Raw genomic sequence first — 17,327 nt, forward strand, 5'->3', positions numbered from 1 at the left:
ATATTTAAGTATTTGCTATTTTATAACTCAATTTATTTGTTTGTTTGATTTAACAATATTAAAACTCATATAAAATATGGTTAATAGCTTAACCATATATCTCATGCATGTTGGATTGATTTAAAAGTATAATATATGTGTGATCTTCTATTAATATGTATAGATATATACATGCTCCACCCACCCTCTGATTTAATAAAAATATATATTCTTGTTTCTCACTAACCATATTATATAATTAAATTATACTAAACTATGTATACATATATATATGCTCCACCCACTGTCTGATATAGTTAAACAAAAATTTTGGTCAAAAAATACCAAGAGGTTATATAACCAAATCAGAATGTTACGGTCCGATTTATATATAAATTTCAAACTGATGTCAATACATTAATGTGTTCGTTTGATTAACATTCGGTCATTCCACAAGTCTCGTATCATATCATACGGTACGGTATTTCAACAAATATGTATAATGGCATTATATAGTAAATATTCTAGGAATAGGCTACATCGATATTTATAGTGAGTTGAAGTAAGGGTTTAGGCAACGTGAGATCTAATCGTATCTTCATATTTTGACGCCTAAAATCAAGCCAGAAAAGGAGCTAGATGTTCGTCAAATTATTATAACTTTTAGAAAGAATACAACAAATTTTATTTTATATTTGTATTTCGAATATTAGCTTACTATATATTCTCTCTGTTTTTAAAAGATACATATTCTAGAAAAATCACACATGTTAAGAAAACTTATTAAATTTTGATTGTAAATACATTGTTTTTTTTGTTTAACATTTTTTCATAAGTAACAACCAATTAAAATCCAATAAACATAATTTAATTTCTTAAAATTTGTTATTTATCAGTATTATATGTATAGAAAATGTAAAATATTGGTCTTTTTGAAACAAAATATTTTCCTAAAATACGAATCATTTTGAAACAGAAGGAATATATATTTCGAAATAAATTTTAATGAATATTCCAACCAACATAAGGAAGGATGTGGTCTCATGAATAGTAAACATGGTAATTATATTTATTAAGATTTCTTATTTTAAATATAAATATATTGGCTGGCGCCTTGTGTATAATGTTTTTACTATAACTGATAAACAAATTCTTATCAAAACGCACATGATAAACTTGGAAAGTAAACAATTGAGTTAAAACCAATAAAACATTAGTGTAATTCAAATATCAGTGGTATTATAAAGGAAACTCGACACCAATCAAGTCTCAAGAATGACACAGTTTTCGGATCAATTCGCACATTCATGACCTGATTTACGAATTTCCTTAACTACAAAGACTTAGATTCCTAAATGTATTTTTTTAAACTAACTCGGTACCTAAATTACGGTTATATAAAATGTATGAACTTTTACATGGCATTATATATAAATGGTTCTTACATATAATATGCTAACTAATAGTATGATCCTTCCACATACTAACATATCGATGTACATCAAAAACATATCTCAACCACTGGCAACATTTGAATTTGCAACATATCAAATTACACAGATTTTTTACCAGTCAAAAATTCTCGAGCGAAAACTATTTAATCAGTATCATAAAAAAAATATTTATATCATTACATCGAAGATGAATCTGGTTGTTTCACGTGAATACATGATAGGTAATAGTCAATGGCAAAAATATATATAATAAGCTAATTAATAGTATGGTCAAGACACATACCGATGTAAATAATAGTATGGTCAAGACACATATAATAAGCTAACATACCAATGTAAATAAAATTTTGCCGTTAAAAATAACTAAACCGGTGCTCATTTTGAGTTTACCATATATGAAAATCGTTGACACACATGAGCTAGTTCGGTTTACGAGGGGGGGGGGGAGGGGGAGGAACATTGATGCATAAATGAAACATATACTATAATCATTTGGTAGTATTATTTGATAATGGTATGACATGTAATTATTCTAGTAAATAGAGGGTTATCTAATAAAGGCTTTGAGGTAGATCCTAATGATGACACCTAACTAATGCCAAAATTGATAATAATACATGAGAGAAAGGTTTATTTTAAAATGGTCTCCTCAGATAATAGAAAGATGATTGTTGCAAAGAATTTTATTTTGATTTATTTCAGTTTAGTATGGTCAGTTTTTTTTTTGAAAACCGATGACCAATCTCTTACATGTCAAAGTCAAGCCAATAAATCAGTCAAATCACAATTTTCGTGCGGACTAATATATATATATATATCTACTGAATTTTAATTTTAATGTTTATTTTTACAAATTAGACTAAAAATATAAATTATATAAATTCAATATTTATGATGGTAATTGATGTATTAAATTATGTTCTTTTGTATTATATTTTTATTTATTGGTTGTAGATTTTAGATAAAAGTAATAATAACCAAATTAGGAAGTTTAGATTTGAAACTAAACTTTATTGTATTTGTGAACTGAGAAAAATCTAATGGCATTAAAAAGATCATAAACAATCACGACCTATAAAACATCAACAAAATAACAATAGCCGATTTTTCTGCAATTTAGATTTTAGGAAAAGTGTGACAAAAACACAAAATAATAAATTACAAAATATAATCTCTATATTCTCTTAGATTAGATTGATATTATTTTTCAAAATTTTAATGTTATTTAATGTTTTATCCTAATTTTTCATGCTTCCATATATTATATATATATATATATATATATGTGGTTAATTTTCATTGTCGTTATATAATATTTATTATTTTGATTTTAAATAACTATTTTGGATGACATTTGTAGTAACGGATCAAAAACAATTTGATGTTTCATCATGTACAAATACAAATTAATTTATTTCATGTTAGGAATATGTTTGTTTGATATTCAAATATATAAATATTTAACATGAGTATACAATTTATATTTTACGAAAAACAATTTCAATGATAAATTTAATTTTAAACTTAATTTTAATATTGTAATAATATTTGTTTGGATCAATTATTAAAATAAGAATCATATAAATTTGATATCATATTATTTTTTAGAATCATAAACTAAATATTAGATAAGCGTAATTATGATATTATTGGTAGAATTTGTATTTATTTTTTATATCTATTTTAATTTAATATCCTAAATATCATGATAAATATAATATATTAAAATATTTTCTTAAATAGTATATATATTGGTAGAGTTAGTTAATATATGTTTATTAATTACTTTAAATATCATTCTAAATATGTATGTTAATATTTTTTTAATATAATATTAGTTAAACTAATGAGTTATCATAAACTCATGAATAAGATAACAAATCAGCAAAAACATTATTCAAATAATTATATAGATCTTTTCTTTTTTTTCATATATATATTTTTCTTTTTCAAAAAGAAAACGCGTTCTTTTTTTTCCAATAATAATTCCTTTTTTCTAATCCCTTCTTCTCAATAAATATTAAACAACAGATCTATCAGCGGAACACAACAAATGATCAGATGAACAAATTAAAAGATATATGCACTTGTCAAACCTCTGGTAATGACTATATGGACGGCATCGTGTCAACAACACGGACTGTAAACTATGAATCAAAGACGCATGCCGTCGTTGACTCTCAGATTTCAGGGTCATTCAAGTTGAACGGTCTTTTGTGAGGCTTAATAGCATTCGTTGTGAAAATCTGCTATCACAAAAGACCCTACCTGCATCAGCCGCAATCGTGTTCGAGATCCCACCTAGTTTTCTTCTTGCTGGGGAAGAAATTTGCAGCGGTTATGTGTGTAACGCCTTGTCTAAGACAATCATAGACAACTGGATTCAAGGGCTCATCCTTCCTCAAATCTGCAAAGAGGCCATTGAACTATCCAAAACAGGTCATGGTTTCTTGGTTGAAGCTCAAGTTGAAGCGGTCAAAGAAACATATATCAATGACGTTGTTGACTTAAATGATTACGACTCTAAAGGTCAAAGAATACCAATAAAACCAGTTTGTCCAATCTGTCTTAAGGAGTTTGTTCATAGTACAAACACCATCATCACAAAGTTGCGTTGCTGCAACCATTGTTTTCATAGGGATTGTATTCTCACGTGGCTACGCTGCAATCATTCATGTCCAACTTGTCGTGATGATATCCACAATCCCCGACCAAAGAAACATATCTCAAAGACGGTGTGTTTAGGTCAAAAACCCATGGCCATTAAATACTCAGAGGCATGATTCATGTTTTTCTTTTAGTCATTTTCCCTTTCATGGTACTTGTTTCTAATATATATCTGTTCTCTTTCTTTGGTTTCCTTATAATAAACAAATAAAATATATCTATTATAATAATGTTGAATTTTCTCTTTTCAAAGTAAACTCAGCAAAATATATGCCAAATTTTGATACATCTCAATACATTTAATAACCTATTAAATTTTATAATTAATACTGTATTATGGATTAACCAAAGTACATAGTTAAAAAAAGTAAAATAAATTTCAAGAATAAAAGAAAAGAGACTGTTTCATGAAATCAAGCTAAAAGGTTAACCTTATGAGATATTTTCTCTTTTCTGGTTTCAAACTTAGGGGGGGTTATTGGGTAATGAATTTCTGAGGAGTTTGTAAAATTTTAAGAGTTGATAGATTTTAAAAATTATGTGGATTGGGAAAATATATATATCTTGACTTATAAAATTTGATTATAACTTAGACTGGCAAAGATTTTCATCAATTAGGCTTACCAAAAAAGTTTTCATTAAAGAGACAAACTTTTTTATAGATATATAAAGAGGAAAAATACTTGGGTTCACCCCTAGAGTGAACCTTTAGATTCACCCAACCAATAGGATTTCGTTATTTCATATTCAGTATCTTTTAAAAAAAGAAACAAAATATTGTCAAGTTTTATTATGTTTTTAAAATAAAAAATAAATAGAAAATAATAATAGTAGCAAAAAAGATTTTATATTTAAAATACCGTCAACAAAACATTAAACCCTAAACCCTAAATCATAAACCCTAAACCCATGGTAAACCTTTGGATAAATCCTAAATCTTTTGATTTTTTTAAAATATACTTTTAACACAATCGGCAAAACACTAAACCCTAAATACTAAACCCTAAACCCTAAATACTAAACCCTAAACCCTTGGATAAACCATAAACGCTTGGATAAATCCTAAACTCTAGGATTGAGAATTTATCCAAGTGTTTTAGATTTACCAAGGGTTTAGGGTTTACCCAAGGGTTTAGGATTTAGGGGTTAGTGTTGGTTGACGGTATTAAAAATATAAATTTTTTAACATGTTTTTGTTTGCAATTATTATTATTTTTTATTTATTTTTATTTTTATTTTAAAAATATAATAAAATTTGACAATATTTTGTTTCCTTTTTTAAAAATTACTGAATATGAAATAACGAAATCCTATTGGTTGGGTGAACCTAAAGGTTCACTCTAGGGGTGAACCCAAGAATTTCTCTATAAAGAGTAACAATGAAATAATAAAAAAATCAATTTTTAAATTTTCTTTTTTAAGTTTTCTTTCTGAAACTTGAAAATGATTTTTCAAACTATTTTTTCAAACTATTTTAAATATTTATAAATATAATTATATATTCAAAATGATAAAACAATATAAATATAATTATATATTCAAAAATGTAAAGGTATATAAAATGTAATGAATTATAGTTTTGAACATATAATTTGGATTTAAGGTGCAATAGATATTTGCTAAGAATTATTACATAGATTTTGAAAATCACATGTATACATATGATATTTTGAAAGTTGAGTCTTATGAGTAAAAATGAATAGAATTCATCTACCAATAACACTAGAGAATCAATAATAACAAGACTTTTTGAATAACAAGAGACTAGGTACTAACCCACGCCTTGCACGGAGTGAGATGATTAATTGTGTTATTTTGTAAGATATAAGAAAGTTGATATGTTTAGTTGGAATATTGGTTCCATGTTGGGTTTTGTGTATTTTTGGGTGTTTCATCTTGGTTGTGCTCATTATTTTTTTGGGTTTTAATACGCAAGTAGATCTGTTTAGTCTGGATATCTATGTAAAAATAAAAAAATAAAAAACCAAATATTATTTTTTGGTTTCTACGTAGTACTTAAAATGAGAATTTGAAATTATCTAACATTATTTCTGCTGTAAGAAATTTCATATATGTTACACATGATATAAATTTTTATAAAGGTTTATAATCATTGATATTTTAATGTTCAAAATGAATATTAATTTTATTTCAATAAACCTTTTAGTTGAGTTTAATAATTTAACTTTTATAACTTGTAATTCAATATGATTAATATTTAATAGTTATTTTTACTACCTTAATTTGTTCCCTTTACTCTAATATAGTTAAAGTAATAAAATAATTAGATTTGTAATGGATCATAATATTTTAATATTTTCTTTATAAGTTATAGCAATGTTATTGTTTAAAGAAATTGATATTAAAAATATCAAAGTAATTTAACTACAAACTAGCTAATGTAAAATATAAACCCAACATATTATTATAACTAATTATAACTAAATGGGCAAGGTAATATATCGATTGTTTTTGTCTGATATCTAACTAATTAAAATACTTTTTCACTAAACCACCCAACGAATGTATAAAAGTAAAGGAATACTCACAAAAATCTACGTAAGTACCGTGCATGCAAATGCATAAAAGTTTAATTTATACAAGCATTTTAAGGTTGCTAATATTGTTGACTTTAATTAACTCATGTGGAGAACATAAACCTCTAGACTTAATAATATTCATTCACACGCATTAATTTTTCTGATTATTCTGGTTAACGTTGTACATGAGCAAACAACGTTAACAACATCAACGTTAACAACATCAGCGTGCTCTTACAACACACACACATATATATATTGGAACAAAGAAATATGAAACTGTCGTTTCTGTTCATCGTATATCTGTTTTTGAGATAGTTTGCGCCAATTGTGATCTCTCAAATCATATGCCAATTGTGATCTCTCAAATTATATTCCAAGAAAGAGAGTAACATTGCCAAAACTGTTTCAATAAAGAAAAGAAGAGAATGCAAATGTATAAAAGTAAAGGAATACTCACAAAATCTACGTACGTACCGTGCATGGAAGGCAATAGAGTTGTACATGTCTCTCTGGCTGCACACATACAGTGGAGGATCTTGTGAGATTCCAGTAGATCTAATTGGATCCTGCCTCTCGGGTCTCCAAGGAAAGCCTAAAGCAGATATAAAAACATCAAATCAAAAGAAAGCCATGTGAAAAGTTTTAAGCACCAAGAGAAGCGACAACTAACACAACATATGTACGTAGTTTTATGAAACAGTTTTAAAAGAATGATGCTCAGAACTGATCCTTCATGTATATTCCCTGTTCCATACAAAAATGCTATATGATTAAACTTTTAGTGAAAAAAAGTATTTTATTCCCTTTTACTCTAAATAAACTTTTTTGTTCATTCACAACTAAATTCACCCATGTTTTTCTAGATCTCTAGAAAAACAAAATAAATTCTACTTTTTCTTATAACAAAATTCTGTCTGAACTTAGAAACCCACCACCACCATCCTCTATTTGATCACTATTTTTGTTTAAACACAATTTTTTTTCTTCCTCTTTTATTACACTCCAAGAAATCAAGAAAATTAGGTGTTCTAATAATCTTTTGTTCTTAGAGTTTGAAAACATGGAAGAACATAACTATCATTTTCAGACAAATTTGAGTCCCAAAGTCTGAGAAATCAGAGCTTCTCTTTCTCAGATCATATTAGCAGGAGGACCAAACACACTCGACTCAGTCTTCTCATTTCTCGCTACTTCCTCCGCCACAACATCCCTCGACACTCTCAATGCTCCGCCGCTGCAGCTCGGCTCCTCCGTCTATCTCCACCAGCGAGATCTTATCGAGAGCTTCCACCTTCAAAACAGAGCAATCTCCACTCCTCCTCCTCCTCCTCCTCTGTTTTCTTCATCATTCGATCATCAATCTTCTCCGGCCGCAGCTTTCGCTGCAGCGTTAGCGGCATGGAGGACGTTGAAAAAGAAGAAGCTATACAGAGGAGCGAGGCAGAGACACTGGGGAAAATGGGTGGCGGAGATAAGACTACCGCAAAACAGAATGAGGGTTTTGGTGAGGTACTTACGAAACCGCGGAAGCCGCCGTCTACTCTTACGATCGCGCGCCGCGTATAAGCTCCGCAGAGAATACGCTCGTCTCAACTTCCCGAACCTCAAGGACCCAAGCGAGCTGCTCGGACTCGGAGACTCCTCTAAGCTAATAGCTCTCAAGAACGCGGGAAGATTCCATCGATTTGCCAGAGAGTCAGAAGAGAGAGAGAGAGCCAAACAGAGTAAAGATTCTTCGTGCGACGGTGGATTCATTATCGCTGGGAACTCTGTATTCTCCGGCGGCAACTGTTACTGCGGTTAATTCAGAGGATAGCTACTGGAATAGCATGTATAGTTCTCCAGCGTCGGTTACTGTCTCCGATGAAATTCCGGCGACGACATCGACGGCGGAGGAAGGAGACACGATGATGGATACTGAAGGGTTTTTACATGCGAGGATGCCATCGTACGATCCAGAGCTTATCTGGGAAGTTCTCGCCAATAAATTCACACCAAACTGTGAATTTTGATCAGAATCTTAGGAAAGTAAAAAAAAACTTGGGTATCAGTCTCCACTTTTTCGTATGAGGTTGATTATTTTAGGTTCGGAGTGAAATAATCTGTCGAGTTGTTCACTTTACCAGCGACCAAACCTTTTTTTTCGCAACATTGCAGAGTATTGAAAATCATAGCGACATGAGTTATGTTCTTAGTATTCTGTTTATGGAATGTTTAGGAAATCATTAAATACAAATTTTCGGTGAGAATCATTCTCCACTTGACACGTATGCAGTTTTCACAACTCTAGCTTCTCATGAAGCCCCGTAGATGTCTTGCCAATACACTTTTAAGGAAAGTTTTAAAAGTGATTCTCCTTTAATATATAGGGGATACTGTTAATGGAAATGTATTTGTCTTTGCATTTATCACATTTGACTTAATTTAACATATGTTTATAGAAACTGAATTATGTGTGATTAATTGAAAGAAGCTACAAAGCTATGTAAGCTGTAAAAATATTTTAGGGGTTAGTTCATATTCAAACAATAAAAATATTATTTATATTTATGTCTTAAGTTTTTCTTGTTATTCTTTTTTTTTTTAAATGAAAATAATTATTTAAGCATAGCTGTTAAAAGAAACGAATAAAGAATATTTTACATATATGGAGTCAGTAAATAATTCTAAGAAGAAGAAATTAATAAATAATATTTTGATTATGTGAATAAAATGTTTAATTTAAAAAATAAATATAACTTTTATAGCTTCGACACTTTTTCCGCGTTTTATTTAAAGTCTATGATTCATATATTTTCAAATTCTCGCGTTTCCAGTTAACATTTATAACTTTGTAACTTCAAAATTCCAGCTGTTTTTAACCAAAAAACAAGTAAAATAAGACAAAGATATGTGACATATATAATGCTTGTTCATCTGATCATCTTTTTGCATAAACTTTTGAAAGCAATTGGTGATAAGATTTTGATCTAATATTATTATTCTAGAAAAGAGTTTACATGATAAAAGGCCTGTTGGAAGTAAACTTGAAGAATGAGATAACTTAGAGAGCAAGGGATTAATCCTATTCGAGTTATGTTTAGGATAAAAGTGTTTTTCCCATTGTGTTTAGGATAATTACAAGATCTATATATATGGATATATCGAGTTGTGATATAACATATGAGTTATGAGAGATCTTGTGTGAGAGCTTAAGTTTTGGGTAATTTTCTTGAGCTAATAAGAGTTGAGTATTCTTAAAGATCTTTGAATTCATAGTTCGGTTAAAACAATATTTGGTATCAGAGCGTTTTCGATCATGGGAGACATCACGACAACAAGTACGTCTGGTGATACAGCAAAACATAAAGATGGAGGAATCTCGTGTCCTATGTTAAACGCAGCAAATTATACACTCTGGACCATTAGGATGAAGATCGTGCTGAAGGTACATGAAGCTTGGGATGTAGTTGAACAAGGGATCGATGATACAAAGAAAAACGATATAGCCATCGCATACATTGTTCAATCAATTCCCGAAAGTCTTGTTCTTCAACTTGGTGACCTAGACAATGCGAAGAAACTGTGGGAAGCAATCAAAGCACGTTATATGGGAGCAGATAGAGTCAAAGAGGCTAGGCTTCAAACATTACAGTCTGAGTTTGAACGCCTGAAGATGAAAGATAACGACTCAATCGATAGTTTTGTTGGGAAGATATCCGAGATTGCTGCGAAATCAAGTGCGTTAGGAGAAAGTATTGAAGAGACAAAGTTGGTAAAGAAGTTCCTTACTTCCTTACCACGAAAGAAGTATATATTTATAGTTGCTTCGATCGAACAAATGTTAGATCTTAAGACAACTAAGTTTGAAGATATTGTGGGACGGTTAAAGGCCTATGAAGAGAGAGTTGCTGACGAAGAAGATGAACAGGAGGAAAACCAGAGCAAACTAATGTACGCAAACAACGAGTCAAACCAATCTCAATCAAACCGAGATTACCAAGGAAGCAGAGGTAGAGGAGGACGTTTCTACAGTAGAGGAGGACGAGGACGAGGCAGATCATACAGAGAACTTGATATGTCAAAGATCACATGCTTTCGATGTGATAAAACTGGTCACTTTGCATCTAGCTGCCCGGATAGACTACTCAAACTGCAAGAAACTTATGAGAACAGGAACGATGACAAGAATGATACACATACAGCAGATACATTGATGATGCACGAAGTTGTATATTTAAATGAAAAAAACATGAAACTGCAGGAGTTTGAGGCTTACAAGGATGGAGATAACATGTGGTATCTAGATAACGGCGCAAGCAATCATATGACGGGAAATCGTGGCTATTTTAGAACTCTTGATGAGACTGTCTCAGGAAAGGTTAGATTTGGAGATGACTCGCGCATCGACATTAAAGGCAAAGGATCTATTCTGTTTTGCTGCAAGAATGGTGATCACAAAGTCTTATCTGATGTATACTACATTCCTAATCTGAGGAGTAATATTATCAGTCTTGGTCAAGCCACCGAATCAGGATGTGATGTTCGAATGAAAGAAGGGTATCTTACTCTTCATGATAAGAATGGAAACTTGATCACAAAAGCCACACGAGCACAGAATCGTTTATACAAGGTGGTAATGGAGATTGTCGATCAAAAATGCCTGCAACTCATCAATCAAGAGACCGCAACTACTTGGCATGCACGTTTCGGGCATATTGGAACAGAAAAATTGAAAACGATGATCAGAAAGGAGCTTGTGATTGGTCTGCCATCGATGACAGTTGAGAAAGAAACATGCGCTTCTTGCTTACTTGGCAAGCAAACAAAACATCCGTTTCCTCAAGCTACTTCGTTTCGAGCAGAACATGTATTGGAACTCGTCCATGGTGATCTATGCGGCCCAATCCAACCAGCAACAGCAGCAGGAAATCGATATATCTTTGTTCTAATTGATGATCATTCAAGATACATGTGGTCTATTCTTCTCAAGAATAAAGGAGATGCATTTGAGAAGTTTCAAAAGTTCAAAGCAATTGTGGAACTGGAGACTAAAGCAAAGATCAAGTGTTTTAGAAGTGATAGAGGAGGAGAATTCACTTCAAATACATTCAACGAGTACTGTGAGAACCAGGGAATAGAGAGACATCTTACTGCTCCATACACGCCGCAGCAGAACGGAGTTGTCGAGAGGCGAAACCGAACACTAATTGAGATGACAAGAAGTCTACTAAAGCATATGGTGTTACCAAACTGGATGTGGGGAGAAGCTGTCCGTCATGCTACATACCTTATTAACCGTGTCAGTACAAGAGCACTTGACAATCAAGTGCCATATGAGGTTCTTAAAGGAAGAAAGCCCAACATAGAGCATCTACGAATCTTCGGATGTGTCGGCTATGCTAAGATAGATAAGCCATATCTTAAGAAGCTTGACGATCGCTCTAAAGCTCTAGTTCATTTAGGAACAGAACCAGGCTCTAAAGCCTACCGACTCTATGATCCGACAACCAAGCGAATAGTTGTGAGCGGGAATGTATGTTTCGATGAGAAAGAGTCATGGGATTGGAGCTCACAAGATACTAAAGAGTCTGGATCATTCACAATCACGTTGGGAGAACACGGGAACAGAGGAGTACAAGAAACAGAGGAAGTTGCAGAGAAACAGAGCATAGAGGAACAGAGTACAGAACAGAGCACAACCCCGATTATCTTTGTAGATAATACGGAAGCTGAAACGTTGTAAGACGATCTACACGAGTGAGCAAGAGACCGAGTTATCTGGAGGATTATGTTTGCCTAGCAGAAGCAGAAGGAGAACGCTTACTATTATTGATTAATGAAGAACCATGGGACTTTGCTTCAGCCGTGGAAGAGAAGGTATGGAGAGAAGCTTGTGAGGATGAAATAGCATCTATCGTAAAGAATAATACATGGGACTTGGTGGAGTTACCAACAGGAGCAAAAGCAATAGGACTCAAATGGATTTTCAAAATCAAACGGAACTCGGATGGAAGTATAAACAAATACAAAAGCAGACTTGTGGCCAAAGGTTACATCCAAAGACATGGGATTGATTTTGAGGAGGTGTTTGCTCCAGTGGCGCGGCTTGAGACTGTTCGGTTTATCATTGCTCTAGCAGCTTCTCGTGGATGGCAAGTACATCACTTAGACGTCAAAACGGCATTCCTAAATGGCGACCTAAAGGAAGACGTATACGTTACGCAACCTGAGGGATTTGTCAAGAAAGGAAGCGAGCACAAGGTATACAAACTAAACAAAGCGCTATATGGGTTAAAACAAGCCCCGAGAGCTTGGAATGAGAAGTTGAATCAGGTACTTGTCGAGCTAGGCTTCACCAGGTGTTCGAAAGAGGCCTCGTTATACTGCAAGCGTGAGAAGAAAGATACTTTGTTGGTAGCAGTCTATGTTGATGATCTTCTAGTCACAGGATCGAAGGTTGAGATGATTATTGAGTTTAAAGGTGATCTCTTCACCTTGTTGAGATTGTGAAAGCCTATGTCCAACTCTATTTATCCGATTAGTACGATATTGTCCACTTTGGGCCTTAATGGCAAGCCCGCATGGATTTACTTTTGGTTTCCATCCCAAAAGGCCTCGTACTAATTAGAGTTGAACTTCTCTTTATATATTAGACACTTCTTGTCTAATTATCCGATGTGGGACTTAGTTTGATATTTCACATTCTCCCCCTCAAACTAAGGATCACATTCATCTCGTGTCCCACAATTGATTTCCAGAATCTTCTGACTTGATCTCTGCCACACACACCTCTCATTCCTAACTCATAGGATATACCATTCATCACTCGAAGGTATTTAGGTCTCCTTGCAGATTTCTCGTCAACCTGCTCTGATACCAATTGTTGAGATTGTGAAAGCCTATGTCCAACTCTATTTATCCGATTAGTACGATATTGTCCACTTTGGGCCTTAATGGCAAGCCCGCATGGATTTACTTTTGGTTTCCATCCCAAAAGGCCTCGTACTAATTAGAGTTGAACTTCTCTTTATATATTAGACACTTCTTGTCTAATTATCCGATGTGGGACTTAGTTTGATATTTCACAAGGCCTTGATACACCTTCATTTGCCTTTAATCTCTCTGGCTCCATAACCCCAAGATATTTGTATTTAAAAATTACAAACTTAATTATCAATTTCATTATAGACAACAAAGCTATAAACATAAATATACACATAGACCCAACCAAAAATAAATGTGGGAACAGTTAAGGGTTGACTGGTTTCTTCGCTACCACCCGCAAACGCAGTTTTAGCGGTTGGTAACGGTTGACTGCGTTTCGAAACAATCACACAAACCGCTTTTAACCGCTTTTAACCGCTTCAAACCACTTTGTATCGCTCAAAATCAAAAGCTTCTTCCCGCAAGCGTTTACCGTTGGAAAAACAAATTTTAATTTTAAAATTAAGTTTAGATATATCCTAATCTTTTTTTTTTTAATTAACCATTTATCTATTTGAAGATTTACATTAACATGAACCCTAAATAATTCAGTTTCTCTACGCTGAGATCATGGCCTCCACACAAGAAGAGATCGACACAAACGTAAGTGGATCTATTGTATTGAGAAGATTTTTTTCTACTATAACTTTTTTTTTCATGATTCATGATATGTTTTCATTGTTCATATTTAATCACGAGATCATGATTCATATCGATATATGTGTGTGTTTGTAATTGTATATATGTTTCAACTGATGTTTGGATAGAAGTTCAATCGGTCGGACGAGATGACTCGTTACTTGCTAAAAACCGTTGGGATTATTTGAAGAAATTTTACAATATGTATAAGAAGAATCCAGAAAATCCACGTTTTGGAACACATTTTTCGAGTATGTTACACAACTGGATGAAATATTTGGTGATGGTTGGTATGCATGAAATAATAACCATGTTATAAATTTTGTTTTTAGTAATTTTTAATTATTTTTCATTAAGATTTTTCTAAATTAATAATATTATTTTTCATGATTAAAATTTTTGTCTATTAAATAAAATTTTATTAATTAATTTTGCGTTTGTGGTAAACTAGTCAAAAAATGACCCGCAAACGCAACAATTTCTGAACATTATACCACTCGTACAAAACGTTTAATAACGCTTAAAACCGCAACCATCTGTATCCGCAAACTCCGGCAGCCGTAACCGCAACCGCTGTGTTTGAATAGACCCTTAGTCAGATAACATTACTCCGAAGGTTTTAAGTAGATAGCTTCCTTCTTTGGCCAGTTTCAGATTCATGGATTCTACCATTGTAACGGTAAGCAGTCTTAAAACCATCACCACCATACATATCATCGCCATAATCACCGAACTCTACATGCTTTCCATGTCTCTTGTTTCTTTGGTCTTAGAATTCATGTGTATTCCAATGGAAGTTATATAGGTGAAACTGTGTACACTGTTTATGGCATCCTATATGTTTGTGTATTACTCACATTTGACTAGCTATAATTCATATATTTATAGAAATTGAATTCTGAGTGACTAATTGAACGAAACTATAACATATGTAATTTAAAGTTATTTCCTTGGTACATAATTTCATATAACACAAACAAAATAAATATGATCTATTATAAGGGTAACTGTAAAAAAAAACTAATAGAGGGTAATTACATATGGATTCAGTAAATAACTGTTATAATACACCAATTCCTATTATGTTGTTTTGGTAATATCTATATATTGACAATAAAAAACAGCATGGACTACAGTTACTCTATATGGAGTCAATATAGATATTACCAAAACAACAGAATAGGAATTGGCATAATATTTCACGAATTATTGTCTGAATCGATATGTAATTACCCTTTATTAATTTCTCTTACAGTTATCCTTATAAAATATTACTTTTATTTTTGTTTGTATATGAAATCAAATTACCAAAGCAATAACTTTAAATTACATATGTTATAGCTTCATTCAATTAATCACTCATAATTCAATTTCTATAAACATATAAATTATAGCGAGTCAAATGTGTGAAATACACAAACAAATAGGTTGCCAAAAACACTGTAGGAAGTACAAGAACAGAGGAGATGCAGATGGGCTTTGAAATAGATCTTATTACCAAAACGGGTCAAGGCCTAATCGAGATAAGTCAAGGTCCAGTCGCAGAAAGAAGAAATGCGCCAGAAAATGCAGTGGTTTCAAACACAAGTTGCAGAAATACTCAGAAAGGCTGGAATAGATTCTGCTAATCCAATGCCTACGCCGCTACCTACACGTCTTGATGCTGCCTTTAAAGACAAGGAGTTGTTTCCTCAGCCAAGTTACTTCTGGAGCATTGCAGGCAAACTCTAATACCTGACACTCACGCGTCCCGACATCCAGTTTGCTGTCAATTTTGTGTGTCAAAGAATGCATGTTCCGACACAAACAGACTTCGGTTACTTGAAGCGTATCTTGCGTTATATCAGAGGCACGACATCTTATGGAATTCACATGTACAGAGACATCTCGTTATTATTATCTGCATACAGTGATAGCGATTGGGCGGGCTGTCATGACACACGAAGGTCTACTACCGGATTTTGTGTCTTCTTGGGTTCTAATTTGGTGTCGTGGTGCGCAAAACGTCAACCAACGGTCGCTCGATCCTCCACAGAGGCTGAATATCGTGCCTTGGCTCAGACGGCAGCTGAACTAACGTGGGTGAACTTCCTTCTCTGGGACATCCGCATCCCACAACCTGGTCCTGCCACAGTCCAGTGTGATAATCTCTCAGCTGTGCATCTGTCTGCAAATCCTGTCTTTCATGCCCGATCCAAACATTTCGAGGTTGATTATCATTATATTCGACAACGAGTTGCATTGAGACGGTTGAGGTGAATCACATTCCGGCGACAATACAGCTGGCAGACATATTTACGAAGTCACTACCGCGTCGATCTTTTGAGTTTCTGCGTTCCAAACTTGGAGTTGGAGACCTTCATCTTCCAAGTTTGCGGGGAGGTGTAGGAAGTACAAGAACAGAGGAGATGCAGATGAGCCTTGAAACAGATCTTATTACTAAAACGGGTCAAGGCCCAATCGAGATAAGTCAAGGCCCAGTCGCAGAGAGAAGAGACGCGCCAAAAGATGCAGTGGTTTCAAACACAAGTTGCAGAAGTACGGAGAGGATGAAGACAAAGCCAGCTGGTCTTGTGGTCCTGCACAACCAGTTCTTACCGTTATCAGTGTAGATCAAAGGGATGAAGTAGAACCACATGTTGGCAGATTACATTGAGTACATTAGGGTTTTAGAGTTACGTTCTTGCTATATAAGTTGTAAAGGTTGAGACTTTGTAAATTGTCTTTGAAGAAATAAGAAAAGTATTCTCTTTTAGATTGTTTCACACACTGTTCATGGTTTCAACTATATAACTTCCATTGGAATACACATGATTTCTAAACCCGAAGAAATAAGAGACACATAGAGAACATCTGGAGTTTGGTGATCATGACGCTGATACTTACCTTGTTTAATATCCATAATTTTAGAAATATTATTTAGTTTTATGTTTTGATAATTAAATACCTAACAAAAATTTCTCTTAGATTTACATAATTTGATTTAATATATTTTAACCAAAAGATATACATAAAAGAATATTTTCAAATTTGCAATTTTAAATATATACATATATTACTAAATATACATTTAATAAAA

At 32.9% G+C, this 17,327-nt stretch overlaps 1 pseudogene; it reads left to right on the forward strand.

Moving 5' to 3' along the window:
- Window positions 1–7,470: 7,470 nt before the first annotated feature.
- LOC108824880 (ethylene-responsive transcription factor ERF061-like) lies at window positions 7,471–8,811 on the forward strand (annotated as a pseudogene).
- Window positions 8,812–17,327: the final 8,516 nt, after the last annotated feature.

The sequence above is a fragment of the Raphanus sativus genome, chromosome 9 (assembly GCF_000801105.2).
Source record: "Raphanus sativus cultivar WK10039 chromosome 9, ASM80110v3, whole genome shotgun sequence".
NCBI lineage: Eukaryota > Viridiplantae > Streptophyta > Magnoliopsida > Brassicales > Brassicaceae > Raphanus > Raphanus sativus.